At 38.5% G+C, this 12,606-nt stretch overlaps 1 protein-coding gene across 1 annotated transcript in view; it reads left to right on the top strand.

Moving 5' to 3' along the window:
- LOC105204886 (leucine-rich repeat-containing protein 24) overlaps positions 1-12,606 on the top strand; it is a 130,801-nt gene that overhangs the window by 2,584 nt on the left and 115,611 nt on the right. The gene's annotated exons all lie outside the window — the stretch shown is intronic.

Consider the following 12,606-nt stretch of genomic DNA (forward strand, 5'->3'; position numbering starts at 1 on the left):
TGCGATCGAAAATATAAAAGTCGCGCTTTATATAGAAGTATATTTATTAAATATTTCATAAATATATATATTTGTTAAATATATTTATGTAAATTTAATAAATGTTCTAAATTTGTTAAAAAAATACGTATCGCTCTTATTTTTTATCTATATTATTTGCTACAACATATGTTTCTTCAAATATTGAAATTAAAGAAATACTTGTTTACATTTTCTTGTATGATAATCAAAGAGGGGATATTATTAAATATTTCATAAATATATATATTTGTTTGTTAAATATATTTATGTAAATTTAATAAATATTCAAATTTGTTAAAAAATACGTATCGCTCTTATTTTTTATCTATATTATTTGCTACAACACATGTTTCAAATATTGAAATTAAAGAAATACTTGTTTACATTTTCTTGTATGATAATCAAAGAGAGGATATTATTAAATATTTTATAAATATATATATATATATATATATATATATATATATTTGTGTGTTAAATATATTTATGTATATTTAATAAATATTCAAATTTATTATATTAAAAAATACGCATCACTTTTATTTTTTGTCTATACTATTCGCTATAACGTATGTTTCAAATTTCATTGAAATTAAAAAAATACTCGTATACATTTTCTTGTATAATATAATTGAAGAGAGGTCAATATATTCTTGCGGTTTATAAATTTTGACAATAGCACAATATACGTTTTGAAATATTACAATTTTTGCGTTTGCACGTTTGCGAGGAGTATGCCTTTGTATAATCAATTAAAGGGTTAAAATGTTCTTCACACCCTGATCCGCACTTAGACATCGGGATAAGCCTCGTTGCATGTGCTGACCTTTCATTGCCGAGATAGTCAGGTCAGCTTCGTTACGTTCTCCAGCTGACACGGTCGTTTTCGTAATTAGAATTTCCGTTTCCATCCGTTCCACTCACTGTGTTTTTACTTCTGTTTACACTTTCATGTCCGTAGAAACGTTTACTTCAGCGCGCGTGTGTACATTTTCCCTCCTTTCTCGCAACTCAGTACGCTTCAGCCCACATCTGCGAAGAAACCCGTGAACGTTAACGCGCTCTCATAAGCTCGCTTTCGGGCGCCAGCCCTGGTAACGACTCTTAATCCACGAGAACGTTAATCTGTTTCTTATGCACCCATGCCTGCGCTCGCTCGCTCTCGTAAATTCCGTCACCGTACCACCGCATTTCGTATCAGCTCGTGATATTCCAAACTGCATTAGACGACACCTGCATACGAGCAAAAGGTTTCACGCGTAAAGTTCGAGATTTTATTCGGAAAATTTTCATCGAATTTAAGACGATCACGCGGATTTTCGAAACCTACAGGGGACTTGAACCGAAGTTTCTAAAGGAGAATTTGTTGCCTACGTTTAAAAATAAGAATTGTCCACGTAATCGGAAAATTCTCAAATTATTTTACAATGTTTCTTTTTTAATGCGCAATTCACTCGCAATCTTTTGTTTACAAATTTTTAATATTTCTTTTCTTTTTAATGACATTTGCATTAAGCCCGCATAAAGTGCCGAACAGCACGATCGTATTTCTTCCATTTCACGCGCGTCGAAAAGTTTCAGCGAATATCGCAGTAAACCCACTGGCGATGGGCTTGGTTCCCACTTGGTCCAACTTGGTGGCAATAATTTTTACATTTTACGGCAATATTATTCACTATATCTTCTTTTGTCAAAGGTTAAGCAATTCTCTCGGCAATTCTCTCTGTCTCGCGACAGAGCTCAATTTGATTTTAATGATTCAACATTTGTCAGAGGTACGATTTTTTCAAACGCATTTCTGGACATGTGTGTTTCATCGAAACGCGAAAGGGTTAAAGAGACGCGACGTTAATCGCTGGGTAAATTTGACGCGAGACACGAATGTATTTCTTGATAATCACGTTAATTATCGGACGAGGCAAATTCAATCGACGTTGATGAAATCCCGGTGTGTTTGCCGCGTGCCGATGCATTATTTCCCTGTTTATTCACTTAATCCGACGTCGTTCATCCCCGCGCTTCCGATTAAGGACTGACCGACGGCCATTCCAGCGGCGAGCTGATCTCCAATTTAGATCTCAGTCCACCGTCAGCCCGTTGTATTCGGCGCGTTGCTAGGACGCGAGATTAGGTGATGTTCCGTCTTATGCACTGTATAGCACGGGGGATTATAGGCTATAAATGCGCGGATGTACGAACGTTACTAGATGATACGTCGTCGTGGCTTTGTCGTGTCCGTCGGCTGTCACGGCCATTCCCGTAATGGAACGTTTGCTCCAGATTGAGTTTGCCCTCGGCTCTCTCGCGCAATCGGAATGTAAAAGAGAAACTCCGCTTTCGCACTCAATACATTTCAATTTTTCGACCCAATTTTCCACAAAGAGATAATTGGGACGGGCCGCGGCGTTTCGGAGTACTGGAGGGTTTCGTTTTATAAATCTGGCAAAGCTTTTCATTTTAACGAACAATGCGACTCTAAATGCGATTCTTGAAATTTTCAAAGTAAAGAATTAACAAATTAATACGGTTATCGAGAGTGCAAGAAAGACGCAGATCAATCAAATATCTTATTCGTTGATTTTGAGTGAATAAGATATTGAATAATATACGCAAAATTGATCTGCGTTTTTTGGAGACTTTTAACCCGTAATGATCCACTTCCAAATAATATACACTTCCAAATAATAACATAACGGTCACATGAGGTCACTGGGGACTTCCCTGCACAAAATCAGTCGCCATTTGCCAGCTTTTTGATATTTCGTCGTAAAAATTTTACTGGACCTTGAGGTCTGTCCTTTATCATCCAATAATTTTTTTTTAAATTAGAATTTAACATAATAAAAAAAATCAAATTAAAAAAAAATTTCAAAATTTGACTTTTTTACAAAAATATTCATAAAAATTGTAATTTTTGAGATAATTCAAGAAAAATTTAGAGGTGGATTTTCAAGATAGTATACTTTTCGGTAAAAATTAGTTTCGTATAGAAGGTTGTTCGATTTTAAATGGTCTGTGTACCCTTAAAGTTAGCGTGGGGTCCAAGAAGCCGCAGGTGACCATTAAAGATTAACAGTCTTATTTGTAGATTCTTTATTTTGATTTTGATTTTTTTTTTTTTTGAAGATTTATATGTTTAAGTGAAAATAATTAAAAGTATTTTATTGTATTTGTAAAATCCATCACGTTCTCTTTAATCTAAAAATAATGCTAATGTTTTGCACAATGGCATTGTAGTATACTATCGTTGTTGGTTTTAAAGGTGGAAAAAGATGAGGATTTAACTATACTACAGCTTGTACAGCCGCGAATCGTGATTCTTCCCTTCGATTATCGTTACTGCCTTCGATACGGATTGCGATATCGTTATACGGTCGAAACATTCGGCCTTCGGTATTTTAAAATGGAAATCCGATAGCGCGCACGGCAGCCGAATCAAATTACGGCAACATCGCACTTGATTCGCACCGAGCAGATATTATATATGCATATTTATGGACATTTACCAGATGTAATTCGCGAACGCTGAAACGGCTGGCGATTTCTTCAATGGGCGAGGTATCATTTCAAATTACTAGTTGTATAATTAGCGAATTTGTAGTCAATTTGCGGGCCTGGTTAGTCACCAAATAACGATAATCGATGCAATTTCCGGGTTAAATCGTAACATAAATAATATGCAACATTATCCATTAGCTAAATCGTCCGCACTTTGATAATATTCGTTCTAGAATCAAATGCATTTCGTAGTACGTTTTAATTTTTAATTTTTTTTTCGTATTGACCTCTGTGATATTTAAATGATATGTCGCGCGACCTATATCTTGGATACTCGCAAATAGAACATGCAAATATCGCGTATCAAGTATACGCGTAGACGTAATGTACGTTACGCTCGTGCAAATGCAATCGCATGTAGATGAACGTCTAGCGACTAATCGTTAATCGCATCTCGTATAATCGATTCCTGAAATTAAATGACGCCCTTCTGATTTTGTCCATTCACTTCCCGGATCTCGTACTCGCTCGAGAAAACGAAATCTCGAGAGCGAGAAGGAACGAAATAAAAAGTAGAATCGAGATAATCGCGATAACAGCGTGAAAAGGAAAGATAACGCTCAAACCGTATCTCGACGTTTATTTTATTTTTTAACATTTTTTTCTTCTTTCGATTACTTTATATCTCTTTCGCCGTAAGCTCTTTTTTTTTCAGCGTTTCCTTTATTAAGATGTATTATATAAAGAATTATAAATCGGAACAACGTTATTTGGATTTAACGAGCCAAAGTCTATAGATTCATTTGTCGTTGCGCTCTCGCCGCGAATTTATTTTGTTACAATGTATTTTTGTTCCTCTTCATGATTCGATCGGCGGATGTGATCCGGATACTGAGTTCTTCGGTTTTACTTTGGTCATTTTGCACCCCCTCTCGCCCCTCCTCTCCTTCAGGGTGGAAGAACACGATGATCGGGGCGACGGCGACGCCTGCGTCGCTATCGGCGACGACTACGACAGCATCGAGTAGACTTTTTGTCACGAAGAGAGGAGGGAGGGGGAGGAGGAAGGGAATCGCGGGAAGTAGGATCGACCTTCGGGTTATCGGGAATCCCAGTGCGGTGAATCTCGGGAAATTAGTGTCGACGAGTTTCCCGCGCGATTTGTTGCTGCTCCCGCCGGGGACGGCGAGAAAAGGAATTTTTGCGTCGACAGTGTTTACCCGCCATTCGGGCAAATTCAATTTAACACTTAAACGACCGCGGGGGGATTTATGCCCGCACTTAAATGGAAGGCTGTGAAATAAAACGTATCCTTCGGCAGGAGTAAAATTAAAGTCAAGGACAACGTAATCCAAGTTTTTCGACGGCTCCCTCCTGCCTTTCCTCCAAGGATCTCACGCAATCTCGAGCACGCGTTTAGTTCACGTCGCCAAATTTGCGAAGTTGAATAATTCTCCCCCCCACTCCCCCCCTCCTCTTCTGTTAACGATGATAACAATTATGCCAATGAGTCTACAAGCTCTAGAACAACTGATGCTGGCACGAGCACGAGAACGCGCTTGAAAATCACGCTGTGTAGTTTGCACGTATTAGCGTGTATTGTTAAATAAACTTTCGCGATAGCGGGTAATCGAGAATCGCCGCGCCGGTTCAAAAGGGATCTAGTTGAATGGACGTTGTTGCTCGCGAAACGAATATTCCTAGTTATTAGGCGGTATAGCCGATTAGTTAATTGTGCTTGGTTACTCTTTGTCAGAGGATGCGCCCCGGTAACTCTTTGTTACGGAATATATTCTCTGTAATTATTGACATTATATAATACGCAGTTAATACACGCCTTTGTCCAGCGTGATATTTAAAGCGGGTCATTTTTCGCAACGATTAACTTACGCGTTTTTATGTTATCGCGTGCTTTTATAAAATATCTTTAACGCACTAATGTATGAAATATTGACATTTTTTTTATATATACATTATACCTTTATAATGTATAAAATTGAAAAGAGACCATTATTCGATTAAAAATACCTTTATGATAAAAATATTCCGCCCCAGATACAATTACGTTCTGATAGATCCACTTGGTGTGCAGCCACATTGAATAATATTCATCACATTAGAGATAACTAATTTCTGTCTAGATTTAAACAAAAATTTGTCCGTTCGGTATACGCAATTTAGACGTAGGATGAGGAAGAGTGAGCCCCCGGTAAATTCGCCTCGAGCGATACCTAGCTGAGCGTGAATTCGTGCGCAAATTCACGTCGCTTAACGAAGTTTGTAAAACAAGCGTCGCGTTCGCGCGCGCCTAATTGCTACTTCATTCTAGCGTGGAACGGAACTTAAGGCTCCGTAAGTTCGCCCGTGTAATGCTGTATCCGTTCTTACGTTCTTATGCCAACTTGCACGAGACGACACCGATAGTTGGGCGATGAGCTACCAGCCGAGTTCAAAACGATTTCAACCGTCGCGTCGCGTCGCGTGGCGCGAATTGTTCCCGTGTATTTGTATAATTTCATGCGTAATGACGTAATATATTTTTCGCTATCACTTGGAACTTTCAACATTGGATTCGCCGATTAAAATGGCCGCGTTGAGCGAGCGAGCCATATTCCATCCAGGTCTGTTTAAAATTTCAATTGAAACTCGTCTGGACCATTTAGCAGAAAAGTCGGAAAGTGTATAAATAAAAATGAAAGAGGCACCCAAGAAAAGTCACCGCGCGAGAGATCTCGGCGACGTCGCTTAATTTAACGACGATGAATCCGTTGTCCCACGGCGGCCGTTTTATACAAGGTGGCCAGTTTATACTGTAGACTAGAAATAACTCCCTCGTAAGCGATATGATCTTGCTGAGGTCGCTCGCTAGGATAAGTTAAAATAACGTTTGAAATATATTTTCTTCTAAAAAAAATAAAAAGTGGGACAATTTGTATAAAAAAATCCCAAGACGTATTTACACGTTGAGAGAAAAAAAAAATTACTGAATTTCAACAAATATTTGTTTGAATAGTCGCAATAAAATATTCATTAAATGTAAAAAAACAAATACCCATTTATTTAATACAAGAACTACCTATTAATTCAATTTAACTATTTTTTTTTTATTTAGTGAATACTTCATTGCATCTGTTCAAACGAATATTTATTAAAATTTAATAATTTTTCCTCTCGGTGCACGATAATTTGATAAAACGTTAGTTAATTTTTATAAAATACGATAAATTATATAATATAATAAAGTGCAACGAGTATTTAACTCGTGAAGTTTTATCGTAAAAAAAAATTTTATCGTGATTAGAAATTTTTTTTTAGCCGTGTCACTTCTAGTGCGTCGTAATCGTATAATTTGTTAGCGTATTTTTTTCTTCTTCGAGATAAGCCTATGTTTCTTAAGGCGCGCCTTACAAAAGCGCGCGATACGTAAACACGTCCCGTTCGCAAAATCCAATCGGGCTTATGATAATCTTCGGTATCGTTTTCATACATCGCGTTAGTCATATATTTATTCGCCAGCGATACATATATGTATAAACAGAGGCGGTCTTTGTTGGCAAGAGCGAAGGAACTCTCGAGTACCTTGGGATCAAGGAACTCGACCCTTCTTACGCTGAGGATAAAGAATCTCCCATTCTTCTCTTCCAAGTCTTCCCTATTTCGTGTTTACGCGTTTTCCTTAAAAACGTGGCCGTTTCTTCCGTCGGATTAGATACCGTGGACAGGCGCATTTGGTGAAATTAACGTTCGAAACTGATAACGCCGATTCATACGTTTTCATCGACCACGCCTTTATATTTCCAAGGACTCGTCGAATAATGTTGTAAATCTTTTTTTTAAAGGATGACGTTGACGTAATACGCTCAAGTATTTTTTTAAAGCTTTGTTTATACGTTATTGCATACTCGTGTAGAACGTTGAGAATTTTCCGGGAAACTACGTGCCAAAAAAGGAGCAATTTCGCGTAAAACGAATGGCCGGATTTTTTTCTACGAAAATTGTTCTCCGTGTTTCGCGTAAATCGGGAAGTAGCTTGTGGACTTTTCCGTGGCGCGGAGGTCCTCTCGGCGGATAAAGCCAACGCGATTATAAAGGAAAAGTCCTGGGGATATACTCGCGGTTTACGGAGCCGGAACGAAAGTCGACTTTATATACCGCTTTTGCCGCCACCCCTGCGCATCCACAGGGTGGACACAATTCTGTTTGAGAACTTGCATCAAACCCTCCCCACCCCCCTACCCCTCGCCCCTGTTGTTTACATTTTTAATTCAATGTTCTACGCCTCCATCTCCGATGTCAAAGGGACGGAGCATTATCCGATTGTGTCCGTTTTTTAAGGGGGAGATTACAGAGGCGTCGTTATTAATAAATTTCTTTAATGTAATACTCTTAGACAGCTTATTACTTTTGATTGCTTCCCGTACTTTTTTCCCAAACAGTTCGTTACATGCCCGCTCGTACTTCCTTGCCTCGGTTCCTTGTTATCTCTCAGATTCTTCGATACACACATTCTTTGGAGCATTTGCCAAAGAAGGAAAAATAGAAATGACAAATTTTTGCCACTATTTTTCTTTAGTCTTTTCGCTTCGACAATGTTCATCTCATATGCGCGCGTGTTCACAAATTTGCGTATAAAAAAAAAAGAAAAAAAACAAACACTCAACATATTCTGCATCCATAAATATACATTTTTCAGCAAGTGATAACGAACGTTTTGTATATTTTCGGAATTTTCTGTTGGAGATTCTCTGTTAGGGGAAAATTCTCTCAATGGTTCAAAAGAACATGCAGAGCTTATATCTGCTGCTTGAAGGAGTTAATATTAAGAGCGCATCTCTGTACATGTCGTTTCCTCTTCTCTTTCTTGAACTCTCTTCTGTTTGTAGTAGTAAATTTCTCTCTGTTGGTGATTCTACTCTTTTTTTGATAAAGATGATGCGAGGTTTAAAAAGAAGGTGCATCAAAGTTGAAATTGTACATAATTATTAAAAATTGAATAATTGATAAAGATATGTATTCGAAATCTAGAGGATTCTAGAGTTACATGCAATTTATTATAAATAGAACTCTCTAAATCAGTGGATAATTACGGATTATCATTGAATAATTGATCATTAGTGCCAAGTATGCCATTGGTAATTGGTGATTATCTAAACTGAAAAATCAATGAACTTATCGTCTCGTGTACTTATTAATGACTATTGCGTATGTATTAGTATTTACGAGTGTATTTATTAATACACTAATAAAAATTTTTCAATGATTACCAGTAACTTTTCATTGACTTTTAGATTAAAATAATCACTGATTTATCAGTGCCAAGTATGCCACTGGTGATTAGTGATTATCCCGATTAGCACTAACATTGTATCAACATCTCAACAATATTTAATCGCAAGATTGCGAATATTGCAGCAACATTGTGAAATATTGATACAATATTAATGAGACATTGCAGCAATGTCTAATGTCTAATGTCTAATGTAGAAAAATCATAGATTCAATATTGAAAAAAATATTCACACTTCAACATTCAGCATCGCAATTGTTTCTGCAATATCTCTGCAATATTGCATTGCAATTGCAACATCGCAACATTGCTACAAATGTGCTGTATGGATATCCACTGATTCAGATTTAGAGAGAATATTTTTGTTTCGCTAAATTAAGAAAATAGTAGCGTGCCCCGTGTAGAAATTGCATAATTCAACGTTGAAGCATCCTTTTCAAATGATACAAGCCATTACGTTTTTTAACCTTTTAATACACTTTGAGGACCGAAATGAAGTTGCGCTCTCCGTATGCATAATTTATTTGGCGTGTATGTGACGCTCGCTAGATTCGGCGTGTCCTTAGTAAAGAAAATACTTATTTTGCGATCAAGAAATTTTAAATGGACTTTTATCGACAACCTTATAAATTTCTTCGTGGATTCGCTAAGAGAGCGAAAGCGTAGAAATAACTTTTTTAAAATGGTAAACGTAGTTACGCAAACTAACTTTTAATTCGCCCAACAATAATCACCGCTTGAAAAATTGCTTAAAAATAAATTGGAAACAAGGCGCGTTCGCTTAATGGTCTGTTGGTGAGTTAAAAAAAAAATTGTTCAACCAGGTTGTGCGGCCTGGTTAACCTAAAAAAAAAAAAAAAAAAAACGGGGAGGCCGCGAATTTTATTAAACCGCGTTGTATACTGTAATTTATAAATCGAGCGTGTTTTTCGCTTTGGTTTTAAATCGTGCACAAACGTTTTTAATTTTCATTCAAATGCGAGCGCATTTCACGCGTATCTGCTGTGTACAATTGCGATTTGTGCGCATTCGCGTGTTTCCCCGTAGTAAAACCGGCATGTCGATGGAAAGCATCTGGCATCTCTTTTCTTAAATAAAGTTTCATATTAGGAATACTCTTTTTCTCTACTCTTGGCTCAGCTAAACTTATCGCGGACTCTTCTTTCGCCTTTGGCAAGAAGCGAAATCGTTTAACGAAGGAGGACTCGTCGCAGAAAAATGTTTTAATCCTTTAATTGTTGTCGAGGCCTGGGAGGGTCTTATTAGAGCCGTCTCTGACAATCGCAAAGTCCTTAAAGAACAATCCTTATCAATACGCCATTATGCACGACGGTACACGTAATGACCGTCTTCTTTCGGTATCGTTAAGAAACTGTGCAATTCATCTTTTCTTGCGTTTCAAGTCCTACTAATTGACGACAAAGACGAGCTCCTTAGCTCCGGCGTATCGTTACGGCGGAAGGGATAAATATGAAAATAGTGCGCCTGCAATTGAAGCACGTTCCGAGTTCGTTATTACCGGCTCCTATTTAACTTTCCAGTTGCCTGCTTTGTCCTTCGGGGACAGATTCCTTCCGCTGCAAGAACGATCAGAACGTTTAGCGATGTATACGTGCATAACAAAATACAAGCTCAAGACAAGAACGCGTAGTTGGTTGTTTGTTTTGCAATTACTTTGGGAGGGAGGGCGGGGGGGGGAGGGTTTTTTCGCGAAAGATTAAAGATTTTTGCATTTTTAATGTCACGTTACAAGTAAGTTTTTTTTTTGTATCTTGGATAAAAGATTTCTATCTGCATAGAAATAGCTTATTTGGCTAACGGAATATATACTTTTTTTATTTCATACATCAATCTCACACGTCAAACAAACGTATGATCAATATGGTGGACGGCGAATTTGAAACATCTTTCACGCGCGAGTTTGCGTTTTAAATAATTTAGTCGATTACTATATTTGCTATAAATTACATTCAACTATTTCTTACGCAATCAGGTTGCGGCTGTGGTGGTAATTTTGACGCTTATCATTATGTGCGGAACGTTGCATCGCGAGTGCAGCGTGTTAAAGTGGGTCTCGCGAAGTAGTTTGGACCGCAAACTCTAGATGTTCCAGCGGATATCCACGCCGGATAAATTACAGGTTAAATTATATAATCGAGTCGGACCGTTGGCGGCGAGAGAAGACAGAAAGTAATGTCAATGTCAAAGTGTTGGTTAACGTGAAATATCGTTCGCTACGTTCGACAATTCTTTTATTCCTCGCAATTGTCTCAGCCTCTCGCGTAGAAGGTTAATAAAACGATTTGTATTCCTGATCCCGAGGAGGTAATCACTAGCTAAAATGTTGTCCCACGGATTACATGATTTTATTTGATTTCTTATGATTTCATCTGATTACACAAGAATTTTTCGTGATCGTACATGTAATTATCAGATTTCTTGTGATTAAAAATGATTTTATTTGACTGGAAACATTATTTGCTAATTTCTTTCAAATAAAATTAAATTGAGGGCTAGCCACTCAGAAAATAGATATATTCAAGACTGTTGGGATTCATTATGATTGATAAAAGATTTTTCTAATAAAAGAGTCATAAAAATGTTTGATAATCTTTTTTCTTAAAGACAACATGAAAAATTGATTACCAAAGCCAAAAGCTTGTACCGATTTCATCAAATTTTATGATGGTCATACATGATTTCATCATAAATTTCATGATGATTACACTGATTTCGAATGATTATATAGAAATCTAAAATAATTTCGAATGATTTCTAGTGATGCTAATATAATTTCTGATGATTACATCTAATTGCAAAATGATTATATAAGGATTTCGTAAAGATTTCATAATGATTTCGGAGACCCTGTCCCACGATTACATTAAGTGGTTACCCCCTCGTCTAATCCATTCACTTGGATAGTGGATCTTTAGTGCGTCAAACTGACTCAGCTCTTTCCACTCGGAGGCTTTTCTCGTTTATTGTGCTTTATTGCCATTAGAAAAAACAGGAAAAAAAATAGCGTCGAAACTGCGACGCTATTAGCGAGCATAACAGCAACGTCATCAACCGAGCCCCTAAATCAACTCGACCTCCTTCTCGCCGCCACGTGGCAGAAGACAAACGCCAGGCATCCTTCTCTCACGGACAGGAGGAAATTCCACTCTTGGCGCGTACTTAAGAATTAGCCACACCCCTTAACACTCGACCAACTTGGCCCGATGTGTACGAATTGTCACCCCTGGCCCCCTCATCGATTCACGTTCCTTTCTCTCGCGCGCGCGGATCCATCTTCGCCCGTGTAAAGGGCAAAAGTAAGGGGCAAGAGCGAGATGAGAAAGAGAGAAACGAGAGAAGAAGGAGGGACACGCGCCGCGCGTTACACGCGCGTGCTGCATAGTGTGCCGGCGATATGCGAGCCGCGCTACTCGGCAAGACAAACGTTTTTATTACGAAAAATCAGGAGGCGAGACGAAATCTAGGGCCACGCGCGTGCGCCCCGCGGCCAGTTACCCCTCGGGGAGCTACGGGAAATACCCTCGTTGCGCGGAGAGGGTGGAAGAGGGAGGAGGAAAGGGCGCCACGAGATCGAGGAGGGCTCTCCCTCCGTCTACTCCGTCAAGTTCGTACCCGAACCGTACGATCCACCATACGATCCACACAGCTAGCCAATCCCTACTCTCACTCCCTTGCACCCCGCCACTAGCGCCGCTCGTGGCGAGAATCCTCTCGCTCGGTCCTCTCCGTCACTCGTCGTGTTTCCCTGACCCCTTCCCATCTGGCCCGCGTGAGAGGGT

The sequence above is a fragment of the Solenopsis invicta genome, chromosome 16 (genome assembly GCF_016802725.1).
Source record: "Solenopsis invicta isolate M01_SB chromosome 16, UNIL_Sinv_3.0, whole genome shotgun sequence".
In the NCBI taxonomy this organism is placed as follows: domain Eukaryota; kingdom Metazoa; phylum Arthropoda; class Insecta; order Hymenoptera; family Formicidae; genus Solenopsis; species Solenopsis invicta.